This window comes from Saimiri boliviensis, chromosome 21, assembly GCF_048565385.1.
Source record: "Saimiri boliviensis isolate mSaiBol1 chromosome 21, mSaiBol1.pri, whole genome shotgun sequence".
NCBI classification, from domain to species: Eukaryota; Metazoa; Chordata; class Mammalia; order Primates; family Cebidae; genus Saimiri; species Saimiri boliviensis.
The window spans coordinates 23,992,773-24,020,296 of record NC_133469.1 but is presented as its reverse complement, the minus strand read 5'-3'; the positions used below and the strand labels follow the sequence as shown (position 1 = coordinate 24,020,296).

The window sequence follows — 27,524 nt, the reverse complement described above, 5'->3', positions numbered from 1 at the left end:
CCCACTTCCAGTGCTCAACTCAACTGCCCGCGCTTCTCAGCACCTGCGTGGTCACTGGAACTGCCCGTGCACAGGGCCTGGAAAGGACTCGCCACCAAGTGGCCGACCCAGGAGGCAGTGGACATAGGACTGGATCTCATCATGGACAGTCATTCCCTAAAAGAAATTTTGTAAGGAGTCAGAAACCTCTCCCACTTAAAAGCAGACGACCAGAATTTAAACTCTGTTTCTATCTCAGAAAAGTGGAGGTTTTCTGTGTGAGAGAACACTCTGGTCAATGTAGCCAATATCAACAACATATAATATAGACAGAATAGCTCTTTCCAACCCTTGTAACATGGCAACTTTAGAGTTTTTTAAAATACTGAATTGTTGCAAAATACACATTAAATGTTAAAAAAAAAAAACAAAAACAAAAACAAAAAACTCTAAACTTACCATCTTAGGCTTTTTTTTTTTTTTTTTGGAGACACAATCTCGATGTGTCACCCTATCTGGAGTACAGTGGCAGGATCTCAGCTCACTGCAACCTCCGCCTCCTGGGTTCAAGTAATTCTCCTGCCTCAGCCTCCTGAGTAGCTGGGATTACAGGTGTGCACCACCATGCCCAGCTAATTTTTTTGTATTTTTAGAAGAGATGGGGTTTCAGCATATTTGCCAGGGTGGTCTCCAACTCCTGACTTTGTGATCTACCCACCGTGACACAGTATAGTCATACTAAGGATATTCACATTGCATGAAACCTGTCCCCAGAGCATCTTCACGCACATGAAACAACTCTGCATCTCCCTGTCCCTCCAGCCCCTGCAGCCCCCATCTTACCTTTTTATTTTCTGTGAATGACTCTAGATACTTTATACAATATTGTTTACTTTAAAAGATCCAAAAGTATACCCAGGATGGGGGAATTAGCCACCCCAAGTTTAGTGAGCCCCTAAACACCGACTTTAAAGCCTGTGCTCTTCTCTGCCATATTCATTCATTCTGGGCACCATGTGCCGTGGGGTGCATTTGAGTGTCTGGGAGACAGTGTTGAACTTCTTTAGTGAGAATCGTCTGTGCTGCAAATATATTTTCTGTGTGGCTTGCCGTTTTAGTCTCTTAATGTTGTCCTTTTAACACCGAAACTTTAAATGTGGTCAGATATATTGGTCTTTCCCTTTATGGTTATTGCTTCTTCACTGCCACTTACGGCATCTTTTCCTAATTTGATGTCCTGAAGATATTTTTCTGTTATCTTATAGATCAGTGCCATCCAACAAAAATATGAAGTGAGACATGTATTGTCTATCTACACTAAATACTGTCTATCTAGACCCAATATCATCTAGTATACACATTGAAAGAGGGAAAGGAACCTGATAAAATAATTTCAAAGTTTCAATATAAAAATTGGGACATGGCCAGCCATGGTGGCTCATGAACTATAATCCCAGCACTTTGGGAGGCTGAGGCAGGCAGATCGCCTGAGGTCAGGAGTTCGAGACCAGCCTGACCAACGTGGTGAAATCCTGTCTCTACTAAATACAAAAAATTAGCTGGGTGTGATGAAGGAAAGTTACAGTGAAAATTTGACAGTTGATCGGCATACTTTCTTACGTGAAAGCTGCCTCCATTATATAGGTTCTTCCAGGAACTCAAACACTGTTAAGTGAAACATGGGAGTATAGTTTTTATTATTTCTTGTTTTCATTTTCATAATAAAAGGCACTTTGTTGAGGAAATCAGCACAAATTGGCATTCTTTGGATTTCCTCATTCTGTGGTTTAAGATTCATTTTTGACTGCGTGGAGGCCGTAGGTGGCGGAAGGAGAGAGGCAGCCCACCTGTCAACTGGCCTGGGGAAGCCGTGCTTTCGCGGCCACCCGGCGCCACACTTTCTCCGAACCCAGCATGTAGGTGCCGGGCGGCTGCCATGAACTCCGGAGCCATGAGGATCCACAGTAAAGGACATTTCCAGGCAGGTGGAATCCAAATCAAAAATGAAAAAAACAGACCATCTTTGAAATATCTGAAAACTGATAACAGACCAGAAAAATCCAAATATAAACCACTTTGGGGAAAAGTATTTTACCTTGATTTACCTTCTGTCACCATATCTGAAAAACTACAAAAGGACATTAAGGATCTGGGAGGGCGAGTTGAAGAATTTCTCAGCAAAGATATCAGTTATCTTATTTCAAATAAGAAGGAAGCTAAATTTGCACAAACCTTGGGTCAAATATCTCCTGTACCAAGTCCAGAATCTGCATATACTGCAGAAACCACTTCACCTCATCCCAGCCATGATGGAAGTTCATTTAAGTCACCAGACACAGTGTGTTTAAGTAGAGGAAAATTGTTAGTTGAAAAAGCTATCAAGGACCATGATTTTATTCCTTCAAATAGTATATTATCAAATGCCTTATCATGGGGAGTAAAAATTCTTCATATTGATGACATAAGATACTACATTGAACAAAAGAAAAAAGAGTTGTATTTACTCAAGAAATCAAGTACTTCAGTAAGAGATGGGGGGAAAAGAATTGGTACTGGTGCACAAAAAGCAAGAACAGGAAGACTCAAAAAGCCGTTCGTAAAAGTAGAAGATATCAGCCAATGTTATAGGCCATTTTATCTTCAGCTGACCAATATGCCTTTTATAAATTATTCTATTCAGAAGCCCTGCAGTCCATTTGATGTAGAAAAGCCATCTAGTATGCAAAAGCAAACTCAGGTGAAACTAAGAATCCAAATGGATGGTGATAAATATGGTGGAACCTCAGTTCAACTCCAGTTGAAAGAGAAGAAGAAAAAAGGATATTGTGAATGTTGCTTGCAGAAATACGAGGATCTAGAAACTCACCTTCTAAGTGAGCAACACAGAAACTTTGCACAGAGTAACCGCTATCAAGTTGTTGATGATATTGTATCTAAGTTAGTTTTTGACTTTGTGGAATGTGAAAAGGACACACCTAAAAAGAAAAGAATAAAATACAATGTTGGATCCCTTTCACCTGTTTCTGCAAATGCCCTGAAAAAGACTGAAGAAAAAGAAAAAGTGGAATTGCAACATACTCAGAAAGATTGCTGGAAAGATGATATACAGGCAGTGGAGCAGAATTTCCTGTATAGAGAGACCCAGGAAACAGAAAAAAAGCCTGTGTTTATTTCAGAGCCTAACCCCCACCCTTCAAATGAATTGAGAGGGCTTAATGAGAAAACGACCAATAAATGTTCTATGTTAAATACAGCTGGAAATGACATAAGACAGAATTTTACACAGCTACCTCTACATAAAAACAAACAGGAATGCGTTCTTGACATTTCTGAACACACATTAAGTGAAAATGACTTGGAAGTACTAAGGGTAGATCACAATCAGTGTAATGTACAGACATCTGCACATGTTTCTGACTTCAATACAGATAGTGCATCTCAACCAAAACAAAACTCAGATACTTTGCTTTTTCCAGCAAAGGATCTCAAGGAAAAGGACCTTCATTCAGTATTTGCTCATGATTCTTGCCTGATAACCATAAACAGTTCACAAGAGCACCTAACTGTTCAGGCAAAGGCTCCATCCCATACTTCTCCTGAGGAACCCAATAAATGTGACATCAAGAATATGGATAGTTTACCTTGTGGTAAAATACATCGAAAAGTGAAAATATTGTTAGGACGAAATAGAAAAGAAAATCTGGAACCAAATGCTGAATTTGATAAAAGAACTGAATTTATTACCCAAGAAGAAAACAAAATTTGTAGTTCACCGGTGCAGTCTTTACTAGACTTGTTTCAGACTAGTGAAGAGAAATCAGAATTTTTGGGTTTCACAAGCTACTCTGAAAACAGTAGTATATGCAATGTTTTAGATATTTGGGAAGAGGAAAATTCAAACAATCTGTTGACAATGTTCTTCTCTTCACCTTCAACTTCTACATTTACTGGCTTTTAGACTTTAAAACATGCATACTTTTCAGAAGTGATAAGGATCATATTCTTGAAATTTTTATACGTATGTATGGAAATTCTTAGGATTTTTTTTCTACAACTTTGTTTATAGAACCAAATGTAAATATTAAAAAGTAATGTTTACAGTTTTCTACAGAATTGAATGCCTGTTACAGAAAAATTACAGAATAAACTTGTGACTGGTGTTTTGCATAAAAAAAAAAAAAGATTCATTTTTGTTGAGTCCTTCTGAGAAAAAACAGTATGAACCTTAACAGTTTCTGTCCATCCTGATGGCAGAGCTCTCTGACTTGCGCATATGCTGCCAGGCTGGGTAGTTTTATACTTTGTTTTCTTGTTTTGCTTTAAAGCTATGACTCAGCATACATTTTGCCCCATGCATTTTAACACTAAGCCTTAGGACTGAATCACCTCCACTTAAATTGATGACACAAGCAGCTAATAACCGTTATTGGGTTTCTACCTAACCTTCTAATTGTCCGTTAAAGCCAATTTTCTGGGTGTCCTAGTGAATGGTGGCTGTTTTTCTTTCCACACTGGCACATATGCATTTACATAATTGGAAACGTCTGGATTTCTGATGCCAAAGGGTTAAAGCCTCTTAGATTTGATTGCAGTGATACTCAGCCACTATTCTATTTTTGAGCAGTGACCTTTGGGCCGCTGTTTAACTGGGGCACTGGACACCAGTGTCAGCACCAGGGTTTTGTTTTGTTTCTCTTGGGTCTTTCCTGGCACATGTGAATTTTGTTCTGTGTAAAATGAAATGACTTTCTCTTGTTCTCTGATGATGGGTTTAAAATTTAAAAAGCATCTGGTTTTGGTATGGGGATGATCCAGGATTGTGTTAAGACTCAGATATATTAGTTACTTGTACATTTATTTGGATCTCTGCAAGGGGAAAACTAAAAGTGATGAGTTTTATGTAATTAATTAAATTTGTTACAGCTTTTCATGTTCAGGATAAATAATTTTTCAACATTGGGTGAGAACCCTTGCAACAGTTTATTGATAAAGTGACTTTTACCGTAGGACAGCCGTTGCATGCCAGTTTCTATATGTGTGTGAAACACTTCAAAATTGATTTCAAAGATGTAAGTTTAAAATTGATAGTATCTAATATGCCCCAGGTTTGGTAAATAATTCTTTAAAAAAAATCCAGTGCAAATTCTACACTTAATAACACATCCCAAGTGCTCAGTAGTCACGCATGGGCAGACCAGTGTGGGGTCTCTTCCTGCTCTCATTCTGTGCCATTTGTCTATGCTTTCCCCACTCCTACACTATCTTAATTTGCATAATTTTCATGATGAGTTCTGATATCTCGTAGGCAAAAATGTCTTCTTAGGAGAGTGTTGGTTAGCCTTGGCTTTTTGCATTTCCATATACATTTTAGTTGTCAAGTTCTCAAAAATATAGCGGGATTTTGATTGAGATTCTGTTGAATCTAGATATCTAAAGTCCCTGCCATGGTTCTGGAATCCTAGGGTAAATACAAATAAATTCTGGAATAAACAAGACGCGAAAAACATGAACAAAAGCAAAACTGAGTCTCCATCTATCTATAGCAGGGCATTGTGCCCTGTGAGCCATCAGGGGTCATGGTTCTTGCACTCACCTTAACCCAGGGCAGGACTTGACCTTCTAGAGAAGAGGTGAGGTGCTTCCCACTCCTCACTCCCCTCTACCTTCTCTGTCACCGGCCCTGTGGTTTGCTCTGTGGCTACAGACCGACTTCCATGGAGAAGCCCAGGACACATGTAGAAGCTCAGGCAGGCTGGCTGATCAGGCAGGGAAGGAAAGGAGCAGAATGTTTACAGAAAGGAAATCCAAGAGGATTGACAATGGGAATGAAGGCAAAATACGGATGGCGGTAGGTGAGCAGGACCTGGCCGCGGAAAGGGCTCCCGGGACTCACTGAGGCAGAACGCTGGCTTGCCGTTGTCTTGCTTTCCTTTGTCCAGCAGGTCAGGCTGCTGAAGATGGTCCCGGTCATCCTGAACGGCACCAGCACTGCTCCAGGAGCAGGAAAACCACCCCCAAGATGAGATGTGTGAACTGCCAGGTCTGGTGGGGGGTGGGAGGGCTGGAGGCTGGGGACTAAAAACGGGGAGAGGAATGGCTAGGGGAGGCATGGGAAGGAATTCTGATACCACGGCGCTGGAAAACAGGGCAAGAAGGAGGAGGGGGGGAAGAGCTAGAGGAGTGACGGGAAGGAGTTCTGGGACCACGGCTTTGGGAAGCAGGGCTAGGAGGAGGAGTAGGAGGACAGATAAAGGAGTCATAGGAACGAACTTTGAGACCATGGTGTTGGCCAGCAGGGTTAGGAGGAGTAGGGGAAGAGGTAGAGAAGTCACCGGAAAGAGTTCTGGAACCAGGTTTAGGAGGGCTAGAGGCATAGGTGGGGAAGTCACCAGAAAGAATTCTGAAACCAGGTTTCAGAGGGCTAGAGGCATAGGTGGGGAAGTAACCAGAAAGAGTTATGAAACCACAGCATTTGCAAATAGCTGGTACATCACGAGCAACAGAAGAGCAGGGCAGGTGGAGTTTTAGGGCAGTATAGTGGGGAAGGCGGGCACGAGCCGCAATGGGATAACAGTTAGGGCAAAAAACGGAAAAATCTACATACTTATTGGGAGGGGAAAGAGGCCTGTCAGACTGTGGAGAAATAGCGGGTAAGTGGGTTGGTTTAGGAGAATAGGTTGGATTAGGACGGTGGGAGGGATTAGGACGGTGGGAGGGATTAGGAAGGCGTGGTATCAGGTGGGATGGAGGGTGATAAATCGCAGGGAGCTTTCTTGTCATTTCTTCAGTGAGGATTCTAGTTAGTCACTTGTCCTAATGAGTCCAAATGAGTAACTGGGGTGTGCCCAGAGCTGCTCCGGCATTGATCTCTACGCCAACCGCTCGCATCACACTGTGTCAGAATGCCCATTATGATTCCTATGTGCCCCGCATCTTTTGGTCTAGGGAGAGCGCCCCACCCCCCCCCACCAACCAGGGAAAGGGGCCCAGTCTCTAGGTTTAAGAGTGATCACGGCAAATAGCAAAGAGAAGAAATGGGGGCTGTAATATCCACCCCCGTTCTGGGGGTACCATGTAGTTAGGCCCCTCAGTAGGCAAAGTTTGGTCAAAGGGCCAAGATGGAGTTAGGGGCTTGGGGCCTAGGAGAGTGGTTCTGAAGCAGGACTTGGGAAAATGGGAAGTCAGTGCCCCAGTCTTTCACTTAGTACATTTTTCAAAGCACTTCCACATCATTTCTATCGCTGCATGAATACCTGTGATTAGAGGAGAGATGCTGTATTCACTGGATAAATGAGGACACTGAAGGCCAGAGAGGAAGCTGCCAGAGGCAGTGGGTGACAAAGCAAGTGGGACTAGAACTTGGGCCAATGGAGGGGCAGGTGGGAAGGAGCACAGAATAGCCCAGAGCGCTGACCAGCGAGCGGCCTCACCTCCTGCTGACTCTCTGGACAGGGTCCTGCAGGGGGCGCTTCAGAGCACAACTTTACTTTCTGTAGTGACCTCTCAGGCCCTGTGCCCCTGTGGTTATGCCTTACTCTTAATAGGGCCAATGCTGGCAGGAGGACTCCACACTCCTGGACACCTAATGACTAGGTTTGGACTGGCTCACTAGCTGAGATGTCTGACTCCACGTGGGATGGCTAAGGAGGCCGCTCCTGCACCCTTCTCCATTCTTTGGTCTGATGGAGCAACCCTCTCTACTGAACATTCCTGGTTTCTGTGATCACCATCCAAACCCTAAGCCCCTTTGTTCTCCTGTTCTCTCCTGCACTCTTATCACTATATTCTGAATTTTCTCCCTTGGCCCAGCACCCCTTTCCTCCCACACTGCACGAAATGTTCAGTTGTCCTCTCTGGAAGTCCATCCAGTTGCATGACAAGCACATGTCCTGATTGCCTTTGGCTACTCTGTCAGTGACAGTTCCCTGCATCTCTTGGCTATAACTGTAACCTGGATTTCCCTTGAGGGCATTGCTTCCCTTATGTCTCAAGTAGAGAATATACGTTCTCTCACACTCCGAAGTACTTGAGGTGGGAATGTGGCTTATAGATTCTCCTTCCTCCTTCCAATTGCTTGGAAATGAGTCTTTCTCTCTTCCCATTAGAAAATCTCTTGCTCCTTAGAAACATGTGCTACTCACCCCCACTGCCAGTTCCCTGGCACTGCCACCTTCAGATCTATCGAAGATTTTCAGTGAAAACTTTCACACTTCACACTTCTCCTAAAGTCTTTTTTTTTTTTTTCTTTCTTTTTTTTTTTTTTTTTTTGAGACAGAGTTTCACTCTTGTTACCCAGGCTGGAGTGCAATGGCGCGATCTCGGCTCACCGCAACCTCCGCCTCCCGGGTTCAGGCAATTCTCCTGCCTCAGCCTCCTGAGTAGTTGGGATTACAGGCACGCGCCACCATGCCCAGCTAATTTTTTGTATCTTTAGTAGAGACGGGGTTTCACCATGTTGACCAGGATGGTCTCGATCTCTCGACCTCGTGATCCACCCGCCTCAGCCTCCCAAAGTGCTGGGATTACAGGCTTGAGCCACCGCGCCCAGCTTCCTAAAGTCTTATAATTGAGTTCATCATCCTGACTGGCTTCAGTGTCCATTTAAATGGCCTGATTCAATGCTATGGCCTCTGCTTTTCCTGACTTTTGTTGTTGTTGTTACTTTAAGGAAGTCTTATGTATTTTTAAAAGTTGTAATTGATATGTGCATATCTGTAGGATACAGCGTGATGTTTCTCCACATGCCGCATTGAGCAATAGTCAGATCAGGGTATTTTGCGGATCTGTCACCTCGGCACTTAGCATTTCCTTGTGGTGAGAAAAGTCTTTGCTTTAGTTATTGTGAAAATTTTCTCACATATTCTGAACATTAACGCTCTTTGTTATATACAAGGTTTGCATTTTGTCACCAAAGTCCATCACCTACTTTCTAGTCCTTTTCATCACCCAAGAATTATCCCATTTCCCAAATCAGTGATTCGGACATGCTGTTCTGACCACTACCTCCTGTCCTTAGAGTGTAATCACTCAACTGCTCTCACTTCACTGGGGCCTCAAGCCCACTCTTTTTTTTCGTTTCAATACAGGGTCTCACTTTGTCACCCAGGCTGGAGTACAGTGGTACAATCTCAGCTCACTCTAGCCTCAACCTCCAGAGCGCAAGTGATCCTCCCACCTCAGTCCTCCTGGTGGCTGGGTCTGTAGGCCCCAGGCCACCACACCTGGCTAATTTTTGTACTGTCCGTAGACATGGGTTTCACCATGTTTCCCAGGCTGGTCTCAAACTCCTGAGCTCAAGCAGTCTGCCTGCCTCTGTCTCCCAAAGTGCTGGGGTTACAGGCATGAGCCACCACACCCAGCCTAGCCCACTGACTCTTTCCTTTATTTTACTCTTCTGAAGAGAAGAACCCAACCTGGTTGATTCCAAGTATGTGCCTTCCCTGTGATGCTGAATGCTGCTGGACAAAATTTCATACAACCTAAAAATTTTCACAGGACCTGGAAGATTGAAACTAAATTAGTTATGTAACCTTTATACTCTATCCTAAATAATATCCGTAATACTCAATACCTATGAGAATTTTCATAGAAATACTGTGTATTAGAATAGAAAAATTAAAATAATCTAAAAGCTTATAAATAAAGGTAAGTTATACAGCCATACCGTACAATGTGAAAAAACATTTAGAAATACAAAAAATAAATAGACGTAGATATTTGAGGTGATATTGTGGCAACTGAAGATGGGGGTGGGTGAGTTATTAAGGTTGATAGTTGCTGGCAGGTTAGGTTTTTTTGCCTATCTAGATGGAACTGAAAAACTATGTATTATCACAGAAATGACAAGGTCTCTAAAATCCGGGTTTGTTTTTTATTTTTTATTTTATTAAAGTTTATCTTAATAAATTGAAACCCTAGAAATATGTTGTGCCATGGTTTCGAGTCCAAAATTTAAACTACTTAGTGTGGAAAACCACAGGTAACCATTTTAGTTGGTTCTAGGACAGTGTCAACGCAGGTGTTAAGATGCAAAGTGTATCGTTCTGTAGGAGCATGACCATAACCTAGGACACAGAACTTCCCACAGGAAAGCCCCACTGACAATCAGCAGATACACAAGAACAGATTTACCTCAAGTGTCCTGACCTGCTGGACAAAGGAAAGCAAGACAACGGCAAGCCAGCATTCTGCCTCAGCTGATACAATGGCATGTCGTACTGTGTCAGTAAGGGAAGCAATTTCACTGCAGAGGAACGTGGCTTCGCTTTCTGGTTCCTGTGTTCTTCCATTGTCTTCTTAGTCTTACTGGCAGCAGTGTGCATGCACCAAGTTTTGCTGAGACTCTGAGTGGGGCTTCCTATTTACCAGTCTGAGCTCAATCCCTTGCTCTCTAGCCTTGCTTCTTGCATTTTCATCCTCCTGGGATCAAATTCCTTCTTCTCATTCTTTGATTGTTCTGATGAGGGTTTATTAGTAGTAAATCCTGTCTTTGTTTAGTACTTGGTCTTTAGTGATGAACAAGTCTTTACTGAGCACTCAATTCTGAATGACAATTTGGGTATAAAATTCTAGATTGGCAGTTCGTTCCTCTCTACCCTTTCAATATATGATTCCACTCAGTTTTGTCTTTTGTGGTTTTTTTTTCATGAAGTTTGCTTCTAGTTTAATTTTAATAAATAATCTTCCTATTTTATTGGTTCCGCTCTTTGTCTTTAGTGTTTGACAGCCGCACTGTTTTGTCTAGATGTGAATTTCTTATGTTTTCTGCTATCCTTATGTGTCCTGAATCTGAAGATGAGTTCTTTTATTTCTAAGTGAACTCAGCCAGTATCACTTTAAATGCTTTATCTTCTTCATTTTCTAGTTTCTCATGCTTGTACTCTGTATGGACATAGGATAAATTTTTATATTCTATTCTACATACCTCTTTTTTTTCTTTTTGAGGCGGAGTTTCGCTCTTGTTACCCAGGCTGGAGTGCAATGGCGCGATCTCAGCTCACCGCAACCTCTGCCTCCTGGGTTCAGGCAATTCTCCTGCCTCAGCCTCCTGAGTAGCTGGGATTACAGGCATGAGCCACCATGCCCAGCTAATTTTTTGTATTTTTAGTAGAGACGGGGTTTCACCATGTGGACCAGGATGGTCTCGATCTCTCGACCTCGTGATCCACCTGCCTCGGCCTCCCAAAGTGCTGGGAATACAGGCTTGAGCCACCACGCCCGGCTATTCTACATACCTCTTAACCATTTATTTATTTATTTATTTTGTCTCCTTCTGCTATCTCTTGATAGTTTCCTCAAATGTATTCTGTCTCTCTTTAATTTGTTATTTAATGTCATGTGTATCCTGTTCACTAAGTTAGTATTTCAGTGATCTTTGTTTAATTCTGGCATCAGAAAGTTGTATCTAGTCTTACTTTATCCTGTCCATTAGATTTTATTATTTCAATTACAGTAATTTTCATTCTGTATTTTTTGCCATCTGTTCTTTAGAATCATGTTTTTTTTTAAACTATAAATCCTTATATTTGCCTTTACTTATATAAAAATCTTGGTGAGTTATACGTAAATCTGTTCTTGTGTATCTGCTTTCCTGTGGGAAGTTCTGTGTCCTAGGTTATGGTCATGCTCCTACAGAACGATACACTTTGCATACTCTTAACACCTGCGTTGACACTGTCCTAGAACCAACTTAAATGGTTACCTGTGGTTTTCCACACTAAGTAGTTTAAATTTTGGACTCGAAACCATGGCACAACATATTTCTAGGGTTTCAATTTATTAAGATAAACTTTAATAAAATAAAAAATAAAAAACAAACCCGGATTCTAGAGACTTTGCCATTTCTGTGATAATACGTAGTTTTTCGGTTCCATCTAGATAGGCAGAAAAACCTAACCTGCCAGCAACTATCAACCTTAATAACTCACCCACCCCCATCTTCAGTTGCCACAATATCACCTCAAATATCTACGTCTATTTATTTTTTGTATTTCTAAATGTTTTTTCACATTGTACGGTATGGCTGTATAACTTACCTTTATTTATAAGCTTTTAGATTATTTTAATTTTTCTATTCTAATACACAATATTTCTATGAAAATTCTCATAGGTATTGAGTATTACGGATATTATTTAGGATAGAGTATAAAGGTTACATAACTAATTTAGTTTCAATCTTCCAGGTCCTGTGAAAATTTTTAGGTTGTATGAAATTTTGTCCAGCAGCATTCAGCATCACAGGGAAGGCACATACTTGGAATCAACCAGGTTGGGTTCTTCTCTTCAGAAGAGTAAAATAAAGGAAAGAGTCAGTGGGCTAGGCTGGGTGTGGTGGCTCATGCCTGTAACCCTAGCACTTTGGGAGACAGAGGCAGGCAGACTGCTTGAGCTCAGGAGTTTGAGACCAGCCTGGGAAACATGGTGAAACCCATGTCTACGGACAGTACAAAAATTAGCCAGGTGTGGTGGCCCGGGGCCTACAGACCCAGCCACCAGGAGGACTGAGGTGGGAGGATCACTTGCGCTCTGGAGGTTGAGGCTAGAGTGAGCTGAGATTGTACCACTGTACTCCAGCCTGGGTGACAAAGTGAGACCCTGTATTGAAAGGAAAAAAAAGAGTGGGCTTGAGGCCCCAGTGAAGTGAGAGCAGTTGAGTGATTACACTCTAAGGACAGGAGGTAGTGGTCAGAACAGCATGTCCGAATCACTGATTTGGGAAATGGGATAATTCTTGGGTGATGAAAAGGACTAGAAAGTAGGTGATGGACTTTGGTGACAAAATGCAAACCTTGTATATAACAAAGAGCGTTAATGTTCAGAATATGTGAGAAAATTTTCACAATAACTAAAGCAAAGACTTTTCTCACCACAAGGAAATGCTAAGTGCCGAGGTGACAGATCCGCAAAATACCCTGATCTGACTATTGCTCAATGCGGCATGTGGAGAGACATCACGCTGTATCCTACAGATATGCACATATCAATTACAACTTTTAAAAATACATAAGACTTCCTTAAAGTAACAACAACAACAAAAGTCAGGAAAAGCAGAGGCCATAGCATTGAATCAGGCCATTTAAATGGACACTGAAGTCAGTCAGGATGATGAACTCAAGTGTAAGACTTTAGGAGAAGTGTGAAAGTTTTCACTGAAAATCTTCGATAGATCTGAAGGTGGCAGTGCCAGGGAACTGGCAGTGGGGGTGAGTAGCACATGTTTCTAAGGAGCAAGAGATTTTCTAATGGGAAGAGAGAAAGACTCATTTCCAAGCAATTGGAAGGAGGAAGGAGAATCTATAAGCCACATTCCCACCTCAAGTACTTCGGAGTGTGAGAGAACGTATATTCTCTACTTGAGACATAAGGGAAGCAATGCCCTCAAGGGAAATCCAGGTTACAGTTATAGCCAAGAGATGCAGGGAACTGTCACTGACAGAGTAGCCAAAGGCAATCAGGACATGTGCTTGTCATGCAGCTGGATGGACTTCCAGAGAGGACAACTGAACATTTCGTGCAGTGTGGGAGGAAAGGGGTGCTGGGCCAAGGGAGAAAATTCAGAATATAGTGATAAGAGTGCAGGAGAGAACAGGAGAACAAAGGGGCTTAGGGTTTGGATGGTGATCACAGAAACCAGGAATGTTCAGTAGAGAGGGTTGCTCCATCAGACCAAAGAATGGAGAAGGGTGCAGGAGCGGCCTCCTTAGCCATCCCACGTGGAGTCAGACATCTCAGCTAGTGAGCCAGTCCAAACCTAGTCATTAGGTGTCCAGGAGTATGGAGTCCTCCTGCCAGCATTGGCCCTATTAAGAGTAAGGCATAACCACAGGGGCACAGGGCCTGAGAGGTCACTACAGAAAGTAAAGTTGTGCTCTGAAGCGCCCCCTGCAGGACCCTGTCCAGAGAGTCAGCAGGAGGTGAGGCCGCTGGTCAGCACTCTGGGCTATTCTGTGCTCCTTCCCACCTGCCCCTCCATTGGCCCAAGTTCTAGTCCCACTTGCTTTGTCACCCACTGCCTCTGGCAGCTTCCTCTCTGGCCTTCAGTGTCCTCATTTATCCAGTGAATACAGCATCTCTCCTCTAATCACAGGTATTCATGCAGCGATAGAAATGATGTGGAAGTGCTTTGAAAAATGTACTAAGTGAAAGACTGGGGCACTGACTTCCCATCTTCCCAAGTCCTGCTTCAGAACCACTCTCCTAGGCCCCAAGCCCCTAACTCCATCTTGGCCCTTTGACCAAACTTTGCCTACTGAGGGGCCTAACTACATGGTACCCCCAGAACGGGGGTGGATACTACAGCCCCCATTTCTTCTCTTTGCTATTTGCCGTGATCACTCTTAAACCTAGAGACTGGGCCCCTTTCCCTGGTTGGTGGGGGTGGGGCGCTCTCCCTAGACCAAAAGGGCGGGGCACATAGGAATCATAATGGGCATTCTGACACGGTGTGATGCGAGCGGTGGGCATGAGATAAATGCCGGAGCAGCTCTGGGCACACCGCAGTTACTCATTTGGACTCATTGGGACAAGTGGCTAACTAGAATCCTCACTGAAGAAATGACAAGAAAGCTCCCTCCGATTTCTAAATTTCCTTCCCGCTCCCTAACTGGTTTTCCGCCACACCCTCCTAATACACCCCGCCCTCCTAATCCAACCCGCTCTTGTAAGCCAACCCGCTTACCCCCTATTGTTCCTCCACCTGCCAGGCCTCTTTCTCCTCCACCTGCCAGGCCTCTTTCTCCCCGACCTGCCAGTCCTCTTCCTCCTCTCCAGAATAATGTAGATTCTTCTGTTTCCCACCCTGGCTGCCACTCCTCTGTGGCTCATGCCCGCCCTCCCCGCTATCCTAACCTAAAACGCTGCAAGCCCTGTCCTTCTATTCATGACATTTCCCAATTCGGTGGTCCCAGAATTCTTTCCAATTACTCACCTGTCTATTCCCCTACTCCTCCTAGCGCTGATTCCCAGCGCTGTAGTTCCAGAACTCCTTCCTGTGACTCCTTTCGTTTTTCCTCTTCTTCTAGCTCTGATTCCCTATGTCGTCCCAGAACTCTTTCCAATTACTCACCTGTCTATTCCCCTACTCCTCCTGCTAGCCCTGCTTCCCAGAACCGTGGTCTCAGATCTCCTTCCTGTAACTCCTTTGTCTACTCCCCTACCCCTCCTGCTAGCCCTGCTTCCCAGAACCGTGGTCTCAGATCTCCTTCCTGTAACTCCTTTGTCTACTCCCCTACCCCTCCTGCTAGCCCTGCTTCCCAGAGCCGTGGTCCCAGAACTCTTTCCCGTCACTATTCCCCTACTCCTCCCTCCTAGCCTTGCTTCTTTCTAGTCCCCAGCCCCCAACCCTACCATCCCCAACTGGACCTGAGAGTCCACAAATCTCATCTTGGAGATGGTTTTCCTGCTCCTGGGACAGTTCTGGGGCAGTTCAGGATGGCCGAGACCGCAGATTCCCAGCAGCCTGACCCGGTGGACAAAGGAAAGGCAAGCGTGATGGCAACCCAGCATTCATCCTGAGTAAGTCACAGGAGCCCTTTCCACAGCCAGGGCCTGGTCACCTTACTGCTATCCATATTTTGCCTTCATTCCCATCTTCTCAATCCTCTTCAGAGACCAGAGACGCCTTTAACAATTTTCTTTCTCCAAACAGTATGGGCCTTTCCTCCCCTGCCTGATCAGCCAGCCTGCCTGAGCTTCTCCATGTGTCCTGGGCTTCTCCATGGAAGTCGGTCTGTAGCCACAGAGCAAACCACAGGGCCGGTGACAGAGAAGGTAGAGGGGAGTGAGGAGTGGGAAGCACCTCACCTGTTCTCTAGAAGGTCAAGTCCTGCCCTGGGTTAAGGTGAGTGCAAGAACCATGACCCCTGACGGCTCACAGGGCACAAGGTCCTGCTATAGATAGATGGAGACTCAGTTTTGGTTTTGTTCATGTTTTTGGGGTCTTGTTTATCCCAGGATTCATTTGTATTTACCCTAGGATTCCAGAACCATGGCAGGGACTTTCTGTCCTTGGGAAGCGTTTCCTGCAGTAGGGGCAGGGCCTCCACTGTGCTCTCACCACAGCGCTGTGGCCTGAGCCTCTCTCATCAGCTACTTCTACCTCACAATGGGGAAGAGAGCAGAGTCTGGAAGGCAAGAGCATGTCCAGATCCCACCCAAATGCCTGCAGCACATGAACCGATGATGCTTAAAAAAGGGCTCTCCTCCGATGGTTATCTAGATTCAACAGAATCTCAATCACAATCCCGCTGTATTTTTGAGAACTTGACAGTTAAAATTTACATGGAAATGCAAAAAACCAAGGTTAGCCAACACTCTCCTAAGACATTCTTCCCACCAGATATCAGAACTCATCAGGAAAATGATAGTAATTAAGATAGTGTCGGAGTGGGGAAAGCATAGGCAAGTAGACAAATGACACAGAACAGAGAGAGAAGGAGACTCCCACATACGCGGGCACTTTAAGACTACAGCAGCAGAGCGGAACGGTGGGGACAGGACTGTCTTTTCAAGAAATTGGTGCTGGGTCAATTGGATACTCATTTGGAAAAAACAATCAAGCTGGATTCCAACCACACTACACTCAAAAATCAATGTCAGGTGGAACAAGGGTCTAAATGCGGAAGGGCAAAAGCAGTAACTATTCCACGATTGCTCTGCCCATTCATGGCTACTGGACACTGGAGGTGTGCTATTAAGTGTAGAACTTGCACTGGAATTTTAAATAGTAGGAAAAACAATGTCAAATGTTTCCATTTTTATATTGAAACTTTGAAATGATACTTTGGATATACTGAGCTAAATAAAATATTAAAATTAGCTTTATCAGATTCCTTTTTCTCTCTTGATGTGGTTACTGGATGATACTGAGTCTAGATAGACAGTATTTAGTGTAGATAGATAATACGTGTCTCACTTCCTATTTTTATTGGATGGCACTGATCTATAAGATAACAGAAAAAATATCTTCAGGACATCAAATTAGGAAAAGATACCGTAAGTGGCAGTGAAGAAGCAATAACCATAAAGGGAAAGATTAATATATCTGACCACATTTAAGGTTTCAGTGTGAAAAAGACAGCATTAAGAGACTAAAACAGCAAGCCACACAGAAAATATATTTGTAGCACAGACGATTCTCAATAAAGAACTTCATAGGAGGCTGAGGCAGGAGAATTGCCTGAGCCCAGGAGGCGGAGGTTGCGGTGAGCCGAGATCGCACCATTGCACTCCAGCCTGGGTAACAAGAGCGAAACTCCGTCTCAAAAAAAAAAAAAAAAAAAAAAAAGAACTTCAACAAACTAATAAACAACCAATCCAATAGAAAAACATTCAACACTGTCTCCCAGACACTCAAACGCACCCCGCAGCACATGGTGTCCAGAATGAATGAATGAACATATGGTGGAGAAGAGCACAGGCTTTAAAGTTGGTGTTTAGGGGCTCACTAAACTTGTTTGGCTAATCCCCCCATCCTGGGCATACTTTTGGATCTTTTAAAGTAAATGATATTATATAAAGTATCTAGAGTCATTCACAGAAACAAAAGGTAAGATGGGGGCTGCAGGGGCTGCAGGGACAGGGAGATGCAGAGTCGTTTCATGTGCGTGAAGATGTTCTTGGACAGGTTTCATGCAATGTGTACATACTTAACGGTATTGTGTACTACTTAAAAATGCCTAAGATGGTAAATTTTATATTACGAATATTTTACAACAATAAAATATTTTTAAAAAAACCTCTAAAGTCACCATTTACTTAGAATGGGAAAAAGCCATTCCATCTATGTTATCACATTGGTGATACTGCCACATTGGCCAAAATGTTCTCTCACATCGAAAACCCCGTTTCCTGAGACAGATACAAAGTTTGGATTCTGGATGTCTGCTTTTAAGCCGGAGAGGTTTCTGACTCCTTACAAAATTTCTTTCAGGGAATGACTGGCCAAGCTGAGATCCAGTCCTATGTCCATTGCCTCCCGGGTTGGCCACTGGTGGTGAGTCCTTTCTAGGTCCTCTGCAGGGGCAGTGACGACGCAGGTGCTCAGAAGCCCGGGCAGGTGAGTTGAGCACTGGAAGGGGGTGGGGTGTGAAATCAGATCCTGAGAAGTGGGAGTGGGGAGGGGTGGATGGACAATCAGAACAAGATCTACTCCAGCAGGATGGTGCCACAGGGACATCGCCTGGAGAAAGCATAGGATGCCGTTGCCTGGAGTTGGCAGAAGGCGCGGAGCAGGCGGGCAGCAAGGGGGCGCTCGAGTGCTCCTGACCAGAACAAGCAGCGTGGAGGCCACGGTGGGACACCTGAGGGAGAACGAGACCCCAGATGATGTTCATCCGGACCAGATGTTATGGGGACAGCCTGACCAGACTAAGCAGCGTGGACGTCACGGTGGGACACCTGAGGGAGAACGAGACCCCAGATGATGTTCATCCGGATCAGATGTTATGGGGACAGCCTGACCAGACCAAGCAGCGTGGAGGCCACGGTGGGACACCTGTGGGAGAGGGTGACCTCAGATGATGTTCATCCGGACCAGATGTTATGGGGACAGCCTGACCAGACCAAGCAGCGTGGAGGCCATGATGGGACACCCGTGGGAGAGGGTGACCTCAGATGATGTTCATCCGGACCAGATGTTATGGGGACAGCCTGACCAGACCAAGCAGCATGGAGGCCACGGTGGGACACCTGTGGGAGAGGGTGACCTCAGATGATGTTCATCCGGACCAGATGTTATGGGGACAGCCTGACCAGACCAAGCAGCGTGGAGGCCATGATGGGACACCCGTGGGAGAGGGTGACCTCAGATGATGTTCATCCGGACCAGATGTTATGGGGACAGCCTGACCAGACCAAGCAGCGTGGAGGCCATGATGGGACACCCGTGGGAGAGGGTGACCTCAGATGATGTTCATCCGGACCAGATGTTATGGGGACAGCCTGACCAGACTAAGCAGCGTGGAGGCCATGGTGAGACACCTGAGGGAGAATGAGACCCTAGATGATGTTCATCCAGACCAGATGTTATGGGGACAGCCTGACCAGACCAAGCAGCGTGGAGGCCATGATGGGACACCTGTGAGAGAGGGTGACCTCAGATGAGGTTAACCAGGTCTTGTGGGGACAGCCTGACCAGACCAAGCAGCGTGGAGGCCACGGTGGGACACCTGAGGGAGAACGAGACCCCAGATGATGTTCATCCGGACCAGATGTTATGGGGACAGCCTGACCAGACCAAGCAGCGTGGAGGCCATGGTGAGACACCTGAGGGAGAATGAGACCCCAGATGATGTTCATCCGGACCAGATGTTATGGGGACAACCTGACCAGACCAAGCAGCGTGGAGGCCATGATGGGACCCCTGTGGGAGAGGGTGACCTCAGATGAGGTTAACCAGGTCTTGTGGTGACAGCCTGACCAGATCAAGCAGCGTGGAGGCCACGGTGGGACACCTGAGGGACAATGTGACCCCAGATGAAGTTCATCAGGACCAATCTTGTGGGAACTGCACAAACACTATGTGCAGCATCACAAGCGCCCTCTGCAAGGGGCTTCCCATCAGGCAGGAGAGAGCAGGGCCCTGCTGAGGCTTCAGAGTGAGGATGGAGAGAGAGTGGAGTTCACCCCTGGGAAGAAGAAGAAGGGGCTGTGGAATGAGGGGTGTGGGTCCCGACGAAGGAGAAGATGACTTCTTACACCCCACCTCCTTTCATAGACTTTAGGAGCGATGCCTTTGGAGGGGGGCTCGCCCACATCACAACAGATTTATTAAATATGCTAAAATGCAGCCACATCCCATGAAACATTTTCATTGTAGAAATTAGAGGCTGAGTATCTTTTTCTAATTTAGCTTTTGAAATATTGTATTTTGGAGAATTGTTACATTGCAATTTTCTTGGTTTTCTGGTTTCTTTCTAATGACCTAAAGGTTTCTACTCAGGCTTCTGATCTTCTCTCAGACCTTCGGAAAGCTCAGGGGTAGGAGCCTCCCTGCCCTCCACTCTCATCAGTGTGCACACTCCGTGGGCAGTCGCATCTGGGCCTGTCACATCAGCTCCCCCTGGGATACTGCACCTTAGATGCAGCTTCAGACCCACACACAAAACCACTTCCCAGCTGCGCTCCTTGGACAACCCACAGGTCCCTCACTTACTGGGTGGAAATCCAGGCTCACCCTGCATCTTCTCCCCCACACTCTGCTACTCTAGAACTAGAAGGTCCTGTGTCTCATCCAAAGGCGCCAGTCAGGTGCTCTCCCTGTTAGAAGCGCAGGACTCATCCCCAAGGTCTCTCCCTCACTCCACACACACAGGGAGACACGAGTCCTGTGGGTTCCCGCACATGAGTCTCACCTGATCCACCTGTTCCCACCCTGGCGAAAGACTCCACTGCGCATGCTTGCATCTCTGCTCACAACGGCTCACCCTCTAAGCAGCACCCCAGTCTGCCTCTCTCCATCCTCACTCTGAAGCCTCAGCCGGGCCCTGCTCTCTCCTGCCTGGATTGGGCTGATGGGCTTCCCAACTACTCTCTTTCCCTCCCAGCCATCCCCTCCACTCCCGCTCGCTAGGGCTAGGCTAGGAGGCCAGTTACATCACATCAATCTCCACACAAGGCGTCTCATTCCGTCACTCAGGCTGGAATGCAGTGGTGCAATCACAGCTCACTGCAGCCTTGAATTCCAATCTGCCTCAGCCTCTGGAGTAGCTGGCAGTATAGGTACACAGCATGGCAACTGGCTTTTTATTTTTTCTGTACAGACAGGACCTCACTATGTTGCCCATTTTGCCCAGGCTGATCTCCAACTCTTGTCTTCTGGCAATCCTCCCACCTCAGCCTCAGCCTCCCAAAGTGCTGGGATTATCTCATATATATATTCGCTTCTCACTTTTGATTAGTGTAAAAAGCCTAGACTGGTTAGAAATTCTGAATTTAAATCCATGCTCTGTGACACTGGATGTTCGCTTTTCTTTTTCCGAACTTCAGTTTTTTTCATCTGAAAAATGGAAATACAACCTGTCACCCCCAGAGAGTCTGTTAAGAATCAAAGATTTGTTTAAAGCATGTAGCTCAGAGTAGGGATACAATACACAATGGCCATCATCATCTTATTAGTCATTACCCAAGTTATGAAGCTTCACTTGTTCTCTCGAGATGATTTGAGCAGTGTGTTTCCATACTGCCCGCTCCCCATGTCTCTCTTTTCTGATGTCATTGCACATGCTCGGTGATGCTGCTGGCCAATTGTGAGTGTACATTCACATCTGGGTCCTTAGCTCCAGTTCTTCAGCCACCTCTGTGGCCTGGCATAGAAGATTCATAAGACAAGGTGGGTCAGGTCAGGTGCAGTGGCTCATACCCGTAATCCCAGCACTTTGGGAGGCCCAGGCAGGTGGATCATGAGGTCAGGAGATCGAGACCATCCTGGCTAACACTGTGAAACGCTGTCTCTACTAAAAATACAAAAAATTAGCTGGGCGTGGTGGTAGGAGCCTGTAGTCCCAGCTACTTGGGAGGCTGAGGCAGGAGAATGGCTTGAACCTGGGAGGCAGAGGTTGCAGTGAGCTGAGATCACGCCACTGCACTCCAGCCTGGGCAACAGAACGAGACTTTGTCTCAAAAAAACAAACCAACCAACAAACAAAAAAACACAAGGTGGGTGAAAAGATGTGGCGCCAAAGGCATAACTAATCCAGAGAAAGGCCACTGGGAGCCCTTCTGGACCTACCAAGTACACAATTTACACATGCAAATTGTGTATTCAAAAAAAGGTTAATCAGAGACTCAAAAGAATGCAAGCATTTGTCTTATCTACTTATGACCTGGAAGCCCCCTCCCACGCTTTGAGTTGTCCCGCCTTTCTGGACAAAATCAAGACACGTCTTAACACACATTGATTGATGGCTCACATCTCCCTAAAACGTATAAAAGCAGGCTGTACCCCAACCATCCTAGGCACATGTCCTCAAAACTTCCTGAGGGTGTGTCACATCCATAACTTTGGCAAAATAAACTTTCCAAATTTATGGAGACCCATAAATATGTCAGATATTTTGGGTTCACAGTGGAAAAACTTATTCCCGAGGCCCTCGGCCTCCTGCTGGACAGCACTGACTGAGTCTTCTTTGGTGGTCCCAGGGAGTTCTCAACAGCCCCCCTCCGGTGGAAGAGCACGCAGGCATTCAGTGTCTTTGTGTGTTTGCTTTACTGCATGGCATTAAGAAGTCTAAATAAAAGAAGTTTTCTTTTCTTGACAATCTAAAACAAATGGCCGTGAATCCTGCAAGTAACTACTCACTAAATGTGTTATGTGCAAAGTACAGGAAAAATGAGGGTCTTTTTAGGGTATTGCTTAGAGTGGAAGTCAAGGGACCTCAGTTCTGGCCCTAAAATTGATCCCTCATTTGGAGGGTGATACTGGGGAGTAGGGGCAGGAAATAAGAGAGTTGTTCAGTAATAGCATGAGGGAAAGAGGGTAAATATCCTATGGAAGGCAAATTTCAGCAAGTGGCAATTAATATTTAGAAGTAAGTTCTGTGGCACTGGGTGGGATCAACCCTGGCCTCATTTGGCTATTTCTGCAGACCGGCCAAATCTAGATAAATTCCGGGAGTGATACTCTATTGAATTCTTAAAATTTACCACCATCAAATGCCTGAATACAGAGGCATGATCTAGAACTCTAATACAGTGAATCTAATGGAAATTTGGAAATGCCCCCAGAATATCTCAAAATTAGGCTTCAGAAATGCTAACATCTCTGCAAAATGGTTTTCGAATAGCGAATTGTGGTTGGGTTTTTGGATGTACTTTCCCTCATAACATTTTTTGTCCTGGGAGTGGGGGGTTTGGAGGTTAAGATTGCTTTGCCACACTGACTAATCAATACAGTGGTAAAAGGCAGGTGCTAAAAATAGGTTCTCTAATTAATTATGCTCCTATATAAGTTCAAAAATCTGAAAATTTTATTAAACAACTACTTCTTCTGAAACTACTTTTAAGGTTCGATTTCTTTATTAGTTTCTCTTTGATATTCATTTCATCCCCCACCTACTCATGGTTCTACAGCTAGAGCAGCAGTACTAGGAAAAAATAAAGTCCATTCCATTTTCAATTTAAAGAATGCTACTTCTAATTTTATAGAAGATTAAATTAAAAAACAAAACTAATGGAAACTATCCGTTTGTAAATCCTTACCTTGATCATAAACTTTTGCTCTGTATATTCTTCGCCAAAGCGTTCACACTCCAGGGCTCGTCATTGAGGTCTAAGTCTTCTGTAACTGTGCCATTCAGTTTACAGCACTTTCCTTTTCCACACCCCCTAGAACCCAGAGATCAGACAAACATGATAAGGTTAAAAACAAGCATCCTTATCCCCACCTTTTTTTTCTATGCTCTGTTTACAAAGCAGCTGACTACCATTTTAAACATCTAAGAAAAATGTAGCAACAATTATTTCAGTTTATAGAATAAACTTTTCAAATTGAAAGGGTAAAACCAGTTATATCCAGCTTGAAAAATCCAGAATGAAATGAGGTCAAAGAACAAAGCCAGTATGTCTTGCATCATAAAAATGAATGTGGATGATAAGGAAGGCAGAGAGAGCAGGGGAGAGGCTGCTGGCCCAGTAGATGAGTGTGCACCGTCTCTGGGGATCCTCCCCACTTGTCCTTCATGAAGAAGAGCTGGGGCCTGTGTGTGCTGCCCATTGTATATAATGACACTAAGTGCATAGTTTTCTGAGGGCACCTTTTTATTTTTGGGGACCCTCCACCTTCCTGGATCTACATTTCACCCATCTTCACCAATTTCCAAAGAGGAATTCTGCCAAGCCATTCCCGAAACAGTAAGGCTCCACGTTCAGCATCCAGGGAAAGTGTGCTTTAGCAAAAAGACCATATTCATGTGGATTAATAACAGCAGGAGCCAATTAAGTCTGATAATATAGGAAGATATGATTTCCTAGTTTAATAACTACCTCTTCAATTTAATTACAGTATCTCAGAAAGGCCAAGTCTGGAAAAGCCTAAGTGGCCCCTGGTTTCAGCATTAAACATTTTCCTTCACAGCAATGACAAGGCTTCCCTCTAGGAATGAGGGCTGCTGTGCAGAGAATCTGCCTGTTCATGAGCAACAGCTGCTTCAGACAAGGGGCTCCTCGAACGCCAGGGCCACAGCCTTTCACATGGTGAATGAAATGTTGAAAAGAAAGTTACTTTTTTTTTTTTTTTTTTGAGACAGAGTCTTGCTTTGTCACCCAGGCTGGGATGCAATGGTGTGATCTTAGCTCACTGAAACCTCCACCTCCTGGGTTCAAGCAATTCTCCTACCTCAGCCTCCCAAGTAGCTGAGATTACAGATGTGTGTCACCCTGCCCAGCTAATTTTTGTATTTTTAGTAGAGTCAGGGTTTCCCCATGTTGACCAGGCTGGTTTTGAACTCCTGACCTTGTGATTTCCCACCTCAGCCTCCCAAAGAAAAGTTACCTTTATTTGTTCATCATATTTAGTGGATCATCTAATCTCCCAGTCAAATCCAAATCTCATTGGGTCAATTACCAAGACACCAGGTTAAGGCTTAATGTAGGTCCTTTCCACTGAAACAGAATTCACAGACACAAGCAACTACAAGAAAAAAAACTCAGGGCCAGGTGCGGTGGCTCACGCCTATAATTCCAGCACTTTGGGAGGCCGAGGCGGGTGGATCACCAGGTCAAGAGATCGAGACCATCCTGGTCAACAAGGTGAAACCCCATCTCTACTAAAAATACAAAAATTAGCTGGGCATGGTGGCGCGTGCCTGTAATCCCAGCTACTCAGGAGGCTGAGGCAGGAGAATTGCCTGAACCCAGGAGGCGGAGGTTGCGGTGAGCCGAGATCGCGCCATTGCACTCCAGCCTGGGTAACAAGAGCGAAACTCTGTCTCAAAAAAAAAAAAAAAAAAAAAAAGTGATTTTAATGAATTATTGTATACTATTCCTACTGCATGTATCTTTATCTTCCTTCTAAATGGTCATGACCCCTAATCTCCTTCCTGGTTATAAAGTGGCATGGTAGAAAGATTTCATTTTGGTTTTTGTGGCCTTTTGACTACAGTTCCTTGGAGAGACAATACAATGTTCATTGCATTTTAGGGGTCTCCTCCCCAGAACTGACCTGTGGACTGCATTTATTGGAATGGCAAATCTTCCTTTAATTAGAGTGGATGTGAATATTGAAAACACCGACATATGTGAAGAACAATTTTCAAGTGTGCTTCAACATCTTTGAGGCTTCTAGGCCCCAAAGGAGCCCCATGAGTTCCCCTGCTGGCTTGTTCCCCTGTCAACTGAACCAGTGTCGCCCATCAGTCCACAACCTCGTGTCTCCATCCCCTGCCAGCCCGTAACACAAACAATCCAACCACATCCTCCCACAGGCACCAGAGGCCACCACACCCCCTTGTTCCTGTAAAGCCTGCCTCTGTGTCCCTCCGCTTTACTCTATTCCTGAGTGCCCCCTCGTGTGGCCCTGCGTGGTGCATGGTGTCCTCTTCCCCAGGCCATGAGTATGTCACTCACAAACTGCTGTTGATGACATCTGTCTAGTGCAAGTGTCACGTGTTCAGCTACCTTGTGCTACTTAGGGTGGGGCATTTGTCCTTCACCAGCATAGTGAACGATGATGATAGAACGGGGTGCAGCTGGGAGCCACCAGCAGCCAGGTGGTGGGTAAATCATTTCTAAGAAAGGATATTGGCAAAGCACCACAGTATTCACTAAAGTTAATCCCTTCCACTGCACAGATCAACTTGTTTTTCACATGAAGTTTGTTTCATTTGAGAAAGCACCGGATCACTGAGCACCAAGTAGATTCTTCCCTATGCTATATTGCAAGCGTCCCCAAACTTTTTACACAGGGGGCCAGTTCACTGTCCCTCAGACCGTTGGAGGGCCACCACATACTGTGCTCCTCTCATTGACCACCAATGAAAGAGGTGCCCCTTCCTGAAGTGCGGCGGGGGGCCGGGTAAATGGCCTCAGGGGGCTGCATGCGGCCTCTGGGCCGTAGTTTGGGGACGCCTGCTATATTGTGTGGCAGCAGGCCAAAATCCCACTGATAATCAGAGACAATTTTCCCTGCAGGTTGTGAATTTTTCTCTTCTGAATAGTTTCTTGGCACCAGAAATAAAATTGATCAGGCAGCAGCAATAGCCGAAAGTGCAAGAGACTCTTAGGCCCGCTGAACTTCCTTCTGGAAGCCGGGACCTCTTAACATGTAGAGCTTGAAATTGCAGAGACCAGAGCATAAATTTCAAGTGAGTCACAAAGGATCATGAAGAAGGTGGTGCCGTCTCTATTTTCCATCCCTTACACCAAGTGAAGACACAGCAGTGTTACGTAACAACAACTGATTTAAGGTGTATACCCTATCTTGGAAAATAGTACCCGTGGTAAATTAAAAATGGCTGAAGATTTTTTGCTACTGGTCTCACTGAGATGTCATTGAGAGGGACAGTCTATTTTCCTTCCTTCTGAATTTGGGCCAGGTCTGTGACTCGTGCAGTTAATAGTGTGCTACAAAAGTGATACCCCATGAGGCTGGGTACAGTGGCTCATGCCTGTAATCCAAGCACTTTGAGAGGCCAAGGCAGGTGGGTTCTTTGAGTCCAGGAGTTCAAGACCAGTCTGGACAACAACCCATCTTTACAAACAAACAAACAAAAAAGTAAAAATCAGCCAGATGCAGTAGCAGGAACCTGTAGTCCTACCTAATCAGGAGGCTGAGGTGGGAGGATCACCTGAGCCTAGGAGGTCGAGGCTGCAGTGAGTTGTGACTGTGCCACTGCCCTCCAGCCTGGATGACAGAGTAGAAGGCTGTCTCAAATATTTAAATAAATAAATAAATAAATAAATAAAACAGTTGATGAGATAATGAAAATCTGTTATCTACAACGGAACCCTATGCACCCATAAAAGAAAGGCACTTCCTTGGCAGCAACGTGATGCCGCAGTCCATTACCAAAAGTGAACTAAGGACCCAGCAGAAAACCAAATGCCACACATTCTCACTTACAAGTGGGAGCTGAACTATGAATACACCCAAACATAAAGAAGGGAACAGCAGACACCAGGAATGACTACCAGACAAAAAAAAAAAAAAAAAAAAAAAGGGAGGGGGAGCATGTGCTGAAGGCTCACCCTACACATTATGGGGTCCTCTGTTGGGACCCCAAGCCCTGAGGCAATCAACAGATGTAACTAACCTGCATGTGTACCTATTTATCTATAATAATAACAGTGAAGAGCATTAAAAGAAAAAGTCAAGGTTAGAAGCCAAGAAAATAATAAATGAAAAAAACACAATCTTTAATTACCCAAACAATTCATGACTGTCACAAACACAGAATGAAGACCCAATACACAGAATGAGGCAGCCAAATACTCAACCCAACATGATATGTAGGGAACACGTTTTTCAAAACATCAAAAAGATACCATGATGGGAAAGGGAGAGTCTGGTTTAATCAATGATTTTGAGAAAACTGAATATCCACAGGCAAAAC

At 44.8% G+C, this 27,524-nt stretch overlaps 1 pseudogene; it reads left to right on the top strand.

Annotated features, from left to right (window-relative positions):
* The first annotated feature begins 2,412 nt into the window (after positions 1–2,412).
* On the top strand, positions 2,413–26,441 carry LOC120361065 (protein DBF4 homolog A pseudogene; annotated as a pseudogene).
* Positions 26,442–27,524: the final 1,083 nt, after the last annotated feature.